We start from the raw sequence: 15,420 nt of genomic DNA on the forward strand, positions 1-15,420 counted from the left end.
AAAATGTGATTCAGCCACACTCTAAAGGCTCAGAAAAACCCAGAAGGACAATTAAAAGAACCCAGCACTTATTATTATTTTTTAAATCTCATTATTTTTAAGATAATCTCATGATTTTGAGGGCCGGATTCATGATTATTGAATGCCTTAGGTTGGCACTAATGCTTCTTTATTGTTATAAAAGTTCCAAAAAATTGCAGCCACACTATCAGACATTGTAGGAGGCTGGATAATTACTGTAAAATGAAGGTGGGACCCCAAACCCCTAAATACCAATTGGCAAGGGGGTTACTAGTATGGACATCCTTGTTCACCAAAGAATGTCAGCTAAGGTATCAAAGGAAAGCTGATGTCACACTGGGTATGAATATTATTATACAATGTATGTACTGCTATTATGTAAGGAGGTGTGTGTACTTTGTATCAAGTTGCTAATCCCCAGCAGAGGTGAAAAACTGGTTTTCTGCCAAACCAAAGATGTTTACCCATCTATCTGTCGCAATGTAAATTGGGTGTTGTCTTGTTCACAATCACTGGTCTGAGCTAAAGGCAGATGAAGGATTGTGAGATTGAACAGGAGGAGAAGAGGAGGAACAGCCGGGGAAGAGCCTCATTTCGGGGCGTGCACTGCAAAAATGTACTGCGCTGTATCTGTCGGACAAGGAAAGCACCCTCTCATCCTGCCCCTAGGAAGTAAATGGACAGCATGTTTAATCATAGAAAGGGGATCACAACCATTGTTGGCTGGAAACACTGCAAAAGGCTTTGTGTGAGACAAGACGGCTGTAGCCAGGAGGTCAGCCTGGTAAATTTAATCTCTAGAAAGTGTATACTTTTGTTTCACACGTAACCTTCTGTTTCCATTGTCCTTATTCACTCTCTCGTGAATCTTGATCTTGGATAATAAATGTATGGGTGTTCTCACTATAAATATATCTCAGTGCTGTGGTATTGTACCAGGAGCAGATCCTGAGTTGAATCTTTCAAGCTGGTGTGTACACTGCACCCCTGGGGTCAGCATATTTGGTATTACTGGTGGATTTTATGGGCTAGATTCTCATCTAGTGCCCATCAGCATCAACACCAATGGAAGCACTCTCATTCACACTAGCTGGGATCTGGCTCCATTCGTAAGGGAGCTCATAGATCCCAGGACCTGGAGACTGAGCATACCCATCCCATTGCAAGTGCAGGACAAAGACCACCCAAATAGGTAATTAGCACTAGTCTGGACTTGGGGCCAAACCATGTCCGTGAGGCACTGCCCCATGTTAGCAGCAGGGTAGAGCCACACTGTTTGGGGTGGGGTGGGGTGGATCTCGTGTCCCAGAAGGTACAATCCCTCAGCAATCTCCCTGGCTCACAGGGGAGCACACGCTCCCCACTGTGAAGTGTTGGTGTGATTTGTGCCACAGGAGGCACTAGGAGGCAGCATCCCTCAGTCATTCCTGACTTTTATGCCAGGGGTACAAGTAGGGGATAAGGGCACCTTGCTATGCCCTCTAGGCCAGCCACACAATCTGGCCAACAGCTGAGCCTGGGCCACTACCATCAGGATTGTGCTCCTTCAGCAAACCTTCTTCTAAGACTGTGTGGTGAGATTGCTCTGGCTAGGAGCTCCTGGAAATAAGCCACCCAGACTGGGTTCTGAAACATGCAGCGTCAATCTGTGGGTCTGGGGCCTGCAGCTTTACTCCTCTTCTTTGAAGGCAGTTAAGTAGTCGTATATGTATGTATGTATGATACATGTAGTTATTCATGTGTGTGATGGGCCCCAGATAGTGTGGGGACAGAAGCTTTTGAAATCCCTATAACAGAGATCAACCCTACATCCCAGGGGAGGGTATATTTCAATGTCACGCACCAGGGTGTGAATTTCCATCTGCTCAATGAACTGACATTTCACTGAGCCCATGCTAGAGGCATCTCTTTTTCCATGCAAAGTAGCGTGTTTCAAAGGAGGACAGAATCACAGGGAGATGGAAAAAAGTGAGGAGAAGAAAGAAATTGAGATGAAAAAATGTAGTCTAATGACAGAAGATGATGGTGTGGGGGGGGGGGGCAGTCTTTATTATTATTTGTATTGCAGGAACCCTGGTGCTAGGTCCTGTACAAACACAGAACAAAGGACTTGTTTGGAAAGACCCACAGAACTAGGGCTTGTACTACATGGGGAAATTTACAAGGCACGTTTAGAGGGAATATTTTTGGTTTGGCCTTCGTCTCTTTGGAAGTGGTTTAAGCAAACCTGATAAAAGGCACTCTAACTCCTCCAAACAAGTGTCCACACACAGGGAGTTCTGCCAACATAGCTATAGTGGGATAATAATACTAGTACAGCTATACTAAGAAAGCACCCTGTTTAGATAAGCCCCAGCTGGTGAATCCCAAGTCAATCTAGTGCAGTACCCATAAGATTGCCAGCAGTCAGGCACTCCAGCTGTAGGCCCTGCTGGGCAGGAGCAATGCAAGGAGACAACCCTCAGTAACAGAATGGACAAGAAATGAAGCAGTAGAGCAAGTCACAATTCAAAACAGCCACAGCACCAATCAGATGGAGCTGTAACATCCAGTCTCCCTTGCCCACTTCTCCCTATAGCCTCGATTACTCCCTAGATTGGTCACCCGAAAGTGACAGATCTGGCAATTTTCTGCCATCTCCTTGGGAGACCCTACTAAATTAAGTTTAAGTATCTTTGGGGTCCATTGTGTTAAATGAACAGTGTATGTATTATTGTGGGCTGGGACTGTATATAACCTCTCAATGGGGGGATGTCACAGATGTAAGGTCTGGGGGTTCAAAGGTATTGAACAATGGGCCAGACAAGAACGGGGAATATTTAGGGGGAGGTGAAAGCAAATTCCCCGCTTACAGTTCTGCAAAAACCCAGCCTTTTGAGGCTACGCCCTAAAGGGGGACCATTGTTTGCTGCTCACCTGTTTCATGAGGCCAAGATCAAAGGCACAAGCTGTATAAAGCAAAGACTGAACTATTCCTGGTGGTTCTGGTTCTGAATCTGAGACAGTTAGGAACTTGGAACCATGGGGCAAACCTGGTTGTGGGCTTGGAAGGACTGACACCTCCTGCTGACCCTGGAGTTGGGGTGACCTCTGCTAAGCTTATTGGCAAGTATGCTTGAGGTTATTTTTTAGTTTTAATGTTTTCTCTGTCATGCTTTCACTTTAAGAATAAATGTGATTGCTTAGAAAGAGCTGAGTGGTAACGTGTAACTGTAGGCAATTACAGTTGTTCCTAGCCTCTGAAGAGAAAGCAAACTGCAGGTACTGGCCTGTTTAGGCTGTCTGGCTTGCAGGGGATATCACAGTTTAGGGAGGGAACTGTGCAGCCTGGGAAAACGCTTGTCAGGAGGAAAAGAGATACAAGTCTCTGCCCAAGAGTGGTAACAGCTGGGAGCCAGATGCCTAGAAGCAGGTGCCCTCGGTGGACCATGGAGAGGGAATACAGGTGCAGTTGCCTTGAAGTGTGACACTAACATCAGCCTCCGGACAAACTGGTTGAAACTATAGTACAGAACAGAATTAGCAGACACACAAATGAACATGATTTGTTGGGGAAGAGTCAACATGGATTTTGTAAAGGAAAATCATGCCTCACCAGTCCATTGCAATTCTTTCAGGGGAGTCAACAAACATGTGGACAAGGGGGATCTAGTGGATATAGTGTACTTGGACTTTCAGAAAACCTTTGACAAGGTCCCTCACCAAAGGCTCTTAAGTCAAGTAGGCAGTCATGGGATAAGAAGAAAGGTCTTCTCATGGATCAGTAACTGGTTAAAAGACAGAAAACAAAGGGTAGGTATAAACGGTCAGTTTTCAGAATGGATTAAGGTAAAATAGGGGGTATTGGGGCCAGTGCTGTTCAACATATTCATAAATGATCTGGAAAAAGGGGTAAACAGTCAGTTGGCAAAGTTTGCAGATGATACAAAATTATTCAAGATAGTTAAGTCCAAAGCAGACTGTGAAGAGTTACAAAAGGATCTCACAAAACTGGGTGACTGAGCAACAAAATGGCAGATGAAGTTCAATATTGATAAATGAAAAGTAATGCACATTGGAAAACATAATCCCAACTATAAAAACAAAATAATGGGGTCTAAATTAGCTGTTACCACCCAAGAAAGAGATCTTGGAGTCATTATGGATAGTTCTCTGAAAACGTCCACTCAATGTGTAGTGGCAGTCAAAAAAGCAAACAGAACGTTAGGAACTATTAGGAAAGGGACAGATAATAAAACAGTAAATATCGTAATGCCACTATATTAATCCATGATATGCCCACACCTTGCATATTGTGGGCAGTTCTGGTCGCTCCATCCCCCAAAAGATATATTAGAATTGGAAAAGGTACAGAGAAGGGCAACAAAAATGATTAGGGGTGTGGAACAGCTTCCGCATAAGGAGATATTTAAAAGACTGGGACTTTTCAGCTTAGAAAAGAAACGACTAAGGGGGGATATGAGAGAGGTCTATGAAATCAGGAATGATGTGGAGAAAGTAAGTGTTATTTACCCCTTCACATAACAAGAACCAGAGGTCACCTAATGAAATTAATAGGCAGCAGGGTTAAAACAAATAAAAGGAAGTACTTCTTCACACAACACATAGTCAACTTGTGGAACTCATTGCCAGGGGATGTTGTCAAGGGTGAAACTAATTGGGTAAAAAAATAATTAGATAAGTTCCTGGAGGATACATCCATCAATGGCTATTAGCCAAGATGGTCAGGAATGAAACCTCATGTTGTGGGTGCCCCATCCTCTGACTACCAGATAATGGGACTGAACGACAGAGGATGGATCACCCGGTGATTGATTTCCCTGTTCTGTTCATTCCCTCTGAAGCACCTCGCATTGGGCACTGTCGGAAGACAGGATACTGGGCTAGATGGACCATTGGTCCAATGTTCTTAAGGAACTTGACCAAAACATCACAGCTAACACCCTTCCTTACATGAAAGTTCTTGAGATCTTTAATAACAATGGAGTGGTCTGTAAGGCAGCCTTCGATTTTGCCCTGCAGAAGGCCCATGAAGCATCGGCATTCCCAACCTCCTCCAGAATTTAATTCAAGATCTATATGATGACTCAGGGCACCGATGTGATGGTGGAACCATAAGTCTGACAGGTTTTACACTAGATCTGGGGTGAAGCAGGGATGCGTCCTGACCCTGAGCCCTGTTCGGCTGTGCAGTGGATTGACTCCTTGAACAGATCTTGACAAATACTGGTAGAGCTGTTGGCTCAGCTTCTTTTACAGATCTGAATGATGCCGTCCTCTTTGGCCAGGACACAAATGACCTTGAAGATGCAGTAGAGAGTTTCCAGCATGTGGCAGCTGCCCTCGGGCTAAGGATTTCTTGGGCACAAACAAAAATCCAGAGTGTCAGCACAAAAGTTGTGATACAAGACATCTGTGCTGCCAGACACCCCATGGAAGTAATGGCTGATTTCATTTATCTAGGCCGTAAATTGTCATCTAATGGGCACAGGCAGCCAGACATCATAAGAACTGGTTTAGCAGCCACAAAGGACCTGCACCAGATCTGAATCCAAAAGAAGGTGAAATTATATACAACAGCATGGATCCATCCAACCTGTGCACTCCTGATCCTCTTCTACGGACCTGGAACATGGACTTTGCTTGAACAAGACATCAGGAAGCAGGGGCATTTCACATGTATTGGCAGCAGCAACCACTGGGCATAACACAGCTTGATTTGATCAGTCACAGGGATGTATTATGGAGAACTGGCCTCATGAGGACTGGAGTCACCTTTGGTCACTGCCAGCTGGCACTTTTTGGCCATGCAACCTGCCTCCTAGATACAGTCCCCACACATTGAGCCCTGGAGGTTGGACTTTAGGTCAGGCGGGGACATTGCCCAGCCCACGGCCTGGCAGTTGCCACGCAGTCATAACCTGCTGCATCATATCAGTAATAACCCAGGGGAGTTCAGCAATGCCCAGAATCAAGCCGTACCATATGTCCATGGACACTCGGCACTACAGACCTTCCCTGTCTAAGCGCATTGTTGAATGCGCCAGACCTTGGGTCCCATCCTCATTGTCCAAACCGGACAGTCTCTATGCAAAAGAATAAATGGACATAAATCCGACATCAGGAATTACAACATTCAAAAACCAGTAGAAGAACACTTCAATTGCCCTGGTCATTCAATAACAGACCTAAAAGTAGCAATTCTTCAAAAAAACAAACAAACAAACAAAACAAAAACAAAAAAACCCTTCAAAACAGACTCCAATGTGAAGCTGTAGAACTGGAATTAATCTGCAAACTGGATACCATCAGATTAGGCCTGAATAAACACTGGGAGTGGTTGGGTCATTACAAAACCTAAACTTAATTTCCCCAATACTAATTTCTCCCTACTGTTACTCACACCTTCTTGTCAACTGTCTGTAATGGGCCACCCTCTTACCACTTCAAAAAGTTATTTTTCCTCCCTTGGTATCCTGCTGTTAATTGATTTATTTCATTAGATGGACCTCACACTTGGTAAAGTAACCCCCATCCTTTCATGTATTAATATCTGCTCCTGTATTTTCACTCCATGCATCTGATGAAGTGGGTTCTAACCCAGGAAAGCTTATGCCCAAATAAATCTGTTAGTCTCTAAGGTGCCACAAGGACTCCTCGTTATTTTTGCTAAGAAATAGTGTTTACTGATTGGCTGTCAATGGGCATCACGCCTGCTTCAACCCCTCCTGGGAAGTACCTGAGAGGACTTAATGCCTGCCTTCATAATATGCATGCACACAGCACATCCATGCCAGGGGCTGGGCTTCAGCATCTCACCACCTGCTGGGCACGGCAAAGGGATGTAGAAGAGAAGCTGCTTCTAAACAGCAACCCCAGGCCTCCAGCAAAGATCATTTGCGACCTACAGCTTTTGTAGGCTTGAAATTTAAAATTCAAAAAGCTACTTGGCTCATGGAGCTCTGTCTGCAAAAGGAAGTCCCTCCCGGGAAAGGCAAAATGTGATTGGTCAGGGAGGAGGAAGGGCAGGGCATATACAGCTTTCAGCCCCGTATAGTTGTAGCCACCAGATACAGTCATACACACATTGCGTACACCCAGAGCCACACAGTTAAATGTCAGTGACTTCTATTTGTATGATGAACTCTGCCAGCACTGCCAAAGTCAATCCACCAAGTGCCTGCCTAATGGGGAGGTTTAATAGTGAGAGCAGTGTGGACGGGTTTCACGCACCATCATACATGCACAGTCATTCCCCCCCATACACATACATACATACATATATACATGCTCACTCAGCCACATTTCCAATCAGCCCTGACCGTCAAGAATTCCCTCTTCCTGATCACAGATCTTAGCTACGACGAGTCGAACTCCTTCCCTCCAAATGTCCTAGAGATTCAGAAACACAGATGGGCCTCCCAGGTCCTTTGCTAGTTGCCTTTTCTCACAACTCCCCCATGACTGCATACTGCCCGGATATAACTCACCCTAGCTCAGAATAGAACAACTACAGCTAGTTGCAGCTAGGTGGGTGGGGGTGGGAGTGGGGGAGGGGGAGGGAACGGGCGGGGGGCAAGAAAGAATTTAATATACCACACAGCTTTCACCTGCTCAAATTCAACTTTCTGGTCTGTGGCCAAGCCCAGAGTCCAACATCGGCATCTACCCTGAAATTTCCAGGCCCATATTGATTACGTGGGGGCTGCACGTGGGCCTTCAAATAAATTAGTGGCATGCAGAACCCCTTTGCATGGTGATGTTGCTGCCTTGAACACGATGCAGCTTTGCATGAGCATCATGATGTGGTGGAGGCAAGAGTAGGACATGAACAAACTTTCTCAGACTGGCAGCATTTCGTGTTAAATCCCAGCTTGAAAATTGGTTTGAATGTTCTGTTCCTTCACTTCTATAAATGACCTGTTTGGGCAGCATCAAGTCCAAGCAGTTGTGAAACAGGATCAGTTGTGTTCATTTTGGCATGGGGGTGGGGGAGAAAAACAAACCCCAAATTGGATTGCACCAAGTGGAAAAGGACAGAATTGCTTGGGGGAAAAAAACGTACCTCTTCACACTTTCGAAAGGGTGTTAAGACACCAGGGAGGTTGGGAAAAATAATTAGAAAGGATACATTAATTACATTTTTAAGTGTCCGTGTGTGTTTAATTATATTTGATACAACACCATCATGCTGATACAAATTTTTAGGCTGCAATGCTGTGTTGTAACGGGATAAGGTTTTGTATATTATTTTTTCTATTACAGAGTGGCTAGAGGCCAGAACTGAGATGGGGGCCCCATTGTGCATACACTGTACACACACATCATGAGAGACAGATCCTGCCCTGGAGAGCTTACAGTCTAAATAGAGAAGTCAGACAAAGCGTGGAGGAAAAGAAGTGTCATTATCCTAATTTAACAGATATGTGGAACTGAAGTCCAGAGTCACACTTACAGTCAGGATATGATCTGAGATCTCCTAGGCAGAGCTGTGTGAATAACCAATTTTTCAGTTTCCTGGCAATTCCCCCAAAAAAACAAACAAAAAATGAGAAAAAATTTGTTGGGGGTCAATAAATTGACCAAAAATAAAAAAATCTGAATTTTTCAGCAAAGCGAAAAATTTGGAACAAATTTTTTTGGATCAAAATGCAACATATTGATTGACCCAAAATGAAATGTTCCATCCAGATTTTGAGCAGTTGTGTAATGTTTTTAAATAAAATTGAAAGAAAATTTCAAGACAAAACTCATGCTGGGCTGAAAAATCAAAAGGTTTTGTTTAGAAAAATGTCAAAACCAAACATTTTGCCCCGCCACACCATCCACCTACAAGAACAATTCAGCAAAACCAACATGAATTCGTGAAAACATTTTGGTGGCATGAAATCTGCATTTTTCACTGAAAAAAAAAAAAAAAAAGTTCTGGACAAAAAGTTTCCCCAGCTCTAGGTTCAGGGCCTTAACCACAAACCATCTTCCCTGTTGGGTCTTTTCTAACTGCTCTTGATTGAGCCATGCCAAGGCCGATACCATTAAGTTAAGAGATCGCTGCATTACCACAAAACGTGGGGTGCTAAACCAACTTCTTTTTTAACCTTACGCTAGCGAGGCCCAGCCAGGAGACAAAAAGGAAGCAAAACCTTTGACAAATTCCTGCTGCATCCTAGATCAAAGTTCATCCCCAGCAGACCATCTGGTCATTGCTAATGTAAATCCACAATGAAAAGTATACCAGAGTCCACGGCATTCTCTTGGTAATATTGCTCTTACCCCTGAGAGTGGAGAGGAGAGGACAGTCACAAGGTGAAGCTGTGTGGAATATGGCTAAATCTACACTACAGCCAGGATTCACACTCTGAGATCGATCCACAGGCGGTCGATTTAGCGGGTCTGGTGAAGACTCGCCAAATCGACAGCAGCTTGCTTTCCAGTCGACTCCTGTACTCTACCCCCGATGAGAAGAGTAAGGTAAGTCGACGGGAGACTCCCGTCAACCCCCCGCAGTGGAGACCTAAGGTACGTAACTGGAGTTGCGTAGTGTAGGTCAATTTACTGTGGTAGTGTAGATGTAGCCTATAACTCCTATAGTGGTGAGACCTCATAGCTAAGGTCTCTTTTACTGCAGATTTTCTAAACCCCCTCCCAAAGCAGAAAAAAAAATGTTTTTGTTCATTACTGAGGATATGATGATTGTGCAATTATAAACAACTCCTAGCATTGCACAGCAGCAATATTGTGCTAGGAACAGGGCTACAGTACACCTCTGGAGCGGAGGACCTCAAAGTTCTTTATGAAGGTCAGTCAGTATTATTATCCTCCATGTACAGGTTTGGAAACTGAGGCACGGTGAGGCGAAGTGATGTACCCGAGGTGACACAGTGAGTTAGCTCCAGAGCTGTGGAGTCTGGAGTCTCCTGCCAGAAGTGCTAATTCAGGCTGCCTCGCCATCCACGCTGTATTTTCAAACAGCTTTTTCTCTGTTATTGTCTGGCAAAAGGCTAATGGAAAAAAAATAGAAAAAGGAACCGAACGGCGCGAGTTCAAAATGAGGATCTAAAAAAAATAATAAACCACAAGCAAAAATATGACACGTCTGCTTTGAAAGGTAAGTGAACTCCGCCGTGGCAAGGAGACAGCTGCATGGGAAATGCACAAGGCAGCCTGAGGAATTCCTACCCATCAAGCTTTATTGTGTTATTCCAACTAAGCAGAGACAAAAAGACAAATCTCAGCTCCCTACTTTCATTTATAATTGAACCCAGTCCAGAAGGATGGAGCAAGTACCATCTGTAACACAGAGTGCATTAGCAGCCGGCAGAATGAAATATTCAAATTACTGTAGGCTACCTCGCATTTTAATGACAGGGTTACAAAAAACTGACTTGTAAGCGTGGATTGGACTGGAAGAAAAGAAAGTTTGTTTTTCCAGTGCATGAATTAACCTAACAAAATGTTACTTTCAGGGAAAAAAAATGTCTGCATGTGTAATTTTACACCAGACCCATGCTAGCTTACAAGAAAAAAGAATTACTCCATTTAGTCATCCTAACTGATCTCCGGTCCTTGGAGGAAAAGTCTAAGGAGAAGAGAAGAGTGCAATTTGTCTCCTGCAGAATATCATAAATAAATATACATATGTGTCTGTATACCATACATACATATATTCTATATGTGCACATGGGTGTCTAAACACACACACAGAAGTGTGCTGAATATAGATCATATACATCTATCAGCTACACCATTTTCATGCCATGCTCTATTTGAATATGCAAATCAGCATTGGATTTTGTGCATGCGCCTGCGTTGGATCCATTCGTTTTGGTATTGTTAATCAGGGCTGCCGAAATGCCTGACACAGTAAGTGGCTCTAGCCCCTAGCAGTAGTCAAGATGGAGTGACAGGCTCCATTTAAGATGTCACAGCATATAATAAAGTGTAAAACCATACTTAAAATAAACGAGATAGAAACAATAAACTTAACTCAGTGTTTGAACTTTTCGAGAGAAAGACAGAGACGCTGGGTGTATGCGTATAACTGACTGTCACCAACGGCGGATCTGGAACAGCGGCAGGCCTCTTTGTCCCTGTTCTTCTGCACCATGGCAGGTCACTTGAGCTGCTCATTCCCTGTGGCTAAGCCAGCCCCTCTTCCTTGGCTGGATGTCAGGCTGGATATGGAGCACCTTCAGCTGGGTGGCAGATCAAAGATGAGCAGTACAGACTAGACCAGGACATTCTTACCCACCCATAACCTCCCTGATTTCAGGTACTATGCCACACAAGTAGGGTATCACAATCTGGCCTTACACAATCATGGAAACAGGCCTCTCTTCACTGGGCACCGGCATGCTCCTTACCAATGGCAAAATGGTAGCAAGGCTGGTGCCTTCCGCCGTCTCCCACCCTCTGCTCAGGTAAAGCATCTTGCTACAGAGACCCTGCTTGCCAGCCAAAGGCGTGCCTTGAATGGGGCCTGCCAGGGGATGCCGCGCTGTGGTTTTCTAATACGCGGCAGACCCTCAGCTGGTGTAAACCAGCACAGTTCAGCTGACTTCCAGAGAGCTTTTGGGACCCACGTCATCTTAGGGTCACTGACTTTAAGATCATACTGCTGAGCTTAGTATTTTCCTCTAGCCTTTCAGAGGTGGCCACCTCAGCCCTCCGGCCAGCTGAGCTCCAGAGTCCCTCGACAACGGAAGCCTTCCCACGCAGGGGAATCTTTCATGCACACAGCAACAGGAGCAACAAAGAACCAGCGGTTCTGAGCAACCCTACAATAACAACCCCATGTGTGCGTGGGAGCTGAGGGAGAGGGGAAAGAACCAACAAGGTAACCGATTGCAGAATGAACCTGGGAACTCTCACACAGGAAATCTGTTAGGAAAGGGGAAGACATACTCTGAGCTACTGGTGTTATCTTAAATCGTACTTGGCCTGGCTCATTGCCTTGTTGTGGAGTTCGGACGCTGCATGGATTGTGACCGTTATGGAGGGAGAAGGCAGCCGAAAGATGCCAGTTTCCATCTGAAAGCCGGCACCGGGAAGTCACCTTCCCCTGTTCTCCGGCAGACATCATTAGGCGGTGACCCTTACTTCATATGCTCTCTAATGTCCTACACTCAAAGTGCAGATTGGTCCACAGCATCAGGGCAGAGCGAAACCCTGACTCTTCAGGGACTGCCCACAGCTTCCAATGTCACTTCTCACAAAAGCAGGCTGCAGTCACTCAGTGCGGGAGTTTCATTAGCCGGAAGCCATGACACTGTGCAATGATCTATTTAAGCAATAATGAACCGCAAGCAGCAGTGACCATGTTTGCAGTAACGTTTTAAAGGAATAACCATAACGGAGAGGGTCTCCTAGAAACTCAAAGCACTGCTTTCAAGTTCACCGCTCTGTCCACCTGGCTATGGGCTGCAAACCCAGGGGCTGCCCCTCCTCAGGACCAACCTGACAGGAACACCACCGAAAGCGAGGGATGGCTCATGAGCAAGAGACAACGCGTGGTCTGATCCAAAGCCAATGAAATGACTTCCGGTGACTTCAATGGGCTTTGAATCAGGCTCTTGTGTGGGATGGCCAGTGCTTATGTGCCACCTGAGAGCAACAAATAGGCAAAAGAACATAAGAATGGCCATACTGGGCCAGACCAATGGTCTATCTAGCCCAGTATCCTGTCTTCTGACAGCGGCCGATGGCAGGTGCTTCAGAGGGAACGAACAGAAGAGGTTATCATTGAGTGATCTATCCCCTGTTGTCCAATCTCTGCTTCAGGTAATCAGAGGCTAGCGACACCCGGAGCATGAGGTTGCATCCCTGCCCACCTTGGCTAATAGTCATTGATGGACCTATCATCCATGATATGACCTGGATAACACTACCACCACCAGCACTTAGCACTTAACAAAAGACAGGTCAGCCATTTTTTCTGAACTGGAATTCCCTGGTTATCCCTCCCTTCTCCAGGCTAGACTCCACAAAGGCTCCAGCCGTAATGTGAGTGCCTTTCCTGTACATACCCTCGCAACACCACAGTGAGGCAGGGCAGGGTACCTCTCTCCACTGGACAGGTGGGGAACTGAGGTACAGAGAAGCTAAGCGACTTGCCCAAAGTCACACAGGACCTTGGTCTGTGGCCGAGCAGAAAATGGAACATGGGTCTCCCAAATTCTAGCCTAGTGCCCTAACCACAGCCTTCCTCTGTGCGGGTTGTGCATGGCTGCACACAGGGACACCGATAGAAGTGTACAAAAGTGCACACCTCGACAGGAAGAGCAGCTGTTTCCTGCCATCCTAGCTAGCGCCTGGGCAGGTTACAGAGATCGGATCCTCCATGCGCACTGAGGTTTCCAATAGATTTCCTTAGGAGACCGATCCCCTTTGGGAGCAGGAGATGAGGACGGACACAGTTCTTACATCCTTCGTATCTGACTTTCTTCTCCTGCAACACACTAATGCTCCTGGCAGCAACCCGTTTGAAACCATCGAACACAACAAACAGCTGCTCCTCACAACTCAACAGCATCATAGCTTTGTCTACATGGGAAAGCTGCACCAGTTTTAACTGGGATGATTCTTTAAATCAATTTATTGAAACCAGTGCAAAGCCCTGTACAGATGCTTGGATTTCAGTTTACGAGCAGATTATTTTGGGTTAGCTTCCATCTGTCCCCAATTGACTCCGCTAACCCCCCCAAACCCCTCTCAGTCCAAAGTCAGTGTCCACTCGAGGGCATGTACGGGTTTAACTGAACTGGTTTAGACTTGCACCTTAGCTTAAACTGATGCAGCTTTCTCATGTAGCCAAGGCCTTTCAGGGCCCTGGGGGTGCTAAGCCTCCACGTGCAACAGAGACCAAGCTGGGTCTTTTCATTAGGAGTTTGCTTAGAGTAGGATTTATGGTAAACGATATCAGATGCTAAGAAGCTTGACATACCCAACAGTTATTGGCTACCACCAAAGAACCACACTGGCAATTTCCCAGGTATCTTGGGCTCACCTGAATGATATACAAATTGCAGCCCTGATGCTACGGGGATGGACACTTTGGAAAATAATAATCCTCCTCCTCCCCATGTAGGCATTGAGGAAATGACTTAATCTGAAGAATTGCTCACAATGCACATGTTTGTCTGCACTTGTTATTTTCTTCTCTGGATGCGGGGGCCGGGGAAGTGCTGGGGCATTCAAGTTCACCCACTTAGCTCACCACGCTGCACACTAGGGCCAGGCTCTGATTCAGGTTTGAGCCCAAGCCCTGCTTCCATCCACATCCAAATCAGTCAGGACCCAGGTCCTAGGACCCTGCTAGAGGGGTGGGTCAAGGCCGAGGTCCTGCGGTGACTCAGGTCCAAGCCCTGCCATTCTGCAGTGCGGACGCAGCTCAAGACGCAAACCCGAGTCAGAAGGTCTGCGTCGTGCAGTGTGGATGTCTTAGCACGGCTGTGAGACCCGGGTCCAACAACTGTAAACCCAGTGTGGCCGCTCAAGCACAGGCTTGGAAACCGAGTCCACAAGCCCGGGTCCCACAGGCCTGGGCTCAGTGTGCAGTGTAGACACACTCCCTGGAGATGCAGGGTGAGGAGAAATCAAGGGGTAAGACCCAGATCCACAAAGAGATTCACGCAATGCAATAGCTTAGGAGGAGGCAGCAGCCCCTCTTATACCCTTTAGCCCTGTGGTTAGGGAACTCACTGAGGACATGGGGGGCCCAGGTTCAAGTCCCCCCTTCCCCTGCTTGATGAGAAGAAGTGATCTGAACAGGTGAGTGCTTATCTTCCCCTGGTTTGAAGTTCACACTGGGGCATCGGTGGGAGGTAGGTGCTTCAGGATGAACATGCCCAGAGGCAGAAACTTAAATGCCTCATGGACTTTTACAGCAAAAATTTAGGCTCTGAGAGGGTTTAGGCACCCGCATGATCAGGTGGTGGGGATCGTCGTAGAGTCTAAATCCCGGATTTAGGCACCTAAGTCTCTTTGTGGATCTGGGCCAAACTGCCCATTGGCTGCACTGCAGAACCCTGGGGGCTTCATTAACAACCTACGGCCCAGCAGCTCCCAAACGGAGATCTGTGGACACACTAGCTGGGGAGAGCTGGTTGGCCACATGGCACTGGCTCCTCCTCCCTATTTTCAGCTGCGACATCCCATTAAGGATTCAAAGAGTACATCCAACCGTTTCCTATGTGAGCAACTGCTCCCGTTGCAATGGCCAGTGCTGGAGGACGTGGCCAGTCAATCGGGAATGGGAGGGATGATGGGAAGACAATCACTCTAAGATCTGAGTCACACCTGGACCAACTTCGGGAGCCCCTGCTATAGCAACTGCCACCCAATGATCTCAAAGCGGTGTTATTCGATTAAATCTCGCAAGCCCCCTGTGAGGTAGGCATC

At 46.2% G+C, this 15,420-nt stretch overlaps 1 protein-coding gene across 6 annotated transcripts in view; it reads right to left on the minus strand.

The window, feature by feature from the left end:
• The window catches only part of PBX1 (PBX homeobox 1), a 243,396-nt gene that overhangs the window by 70,011 nt on the left and 157,965 nt on the right, over positions 1 to 15,420 (minus strand). The window lies entirely within an intron of this gene.

Source organism: Chelonia mydas, chromosome 8 (genome assembly GCF_015237465.2).
Source record: "Chelonia mydas isolate rCheMyd1 chromosome 8, rCheMyd1.pri.v2, whole genome shotgun sequence".
NCBI classification, from domain to species: Eukaryota; Metazoa; Chordata; order Testudines; family Cheloniidae; genus Chelonia; species Chelonia mydas.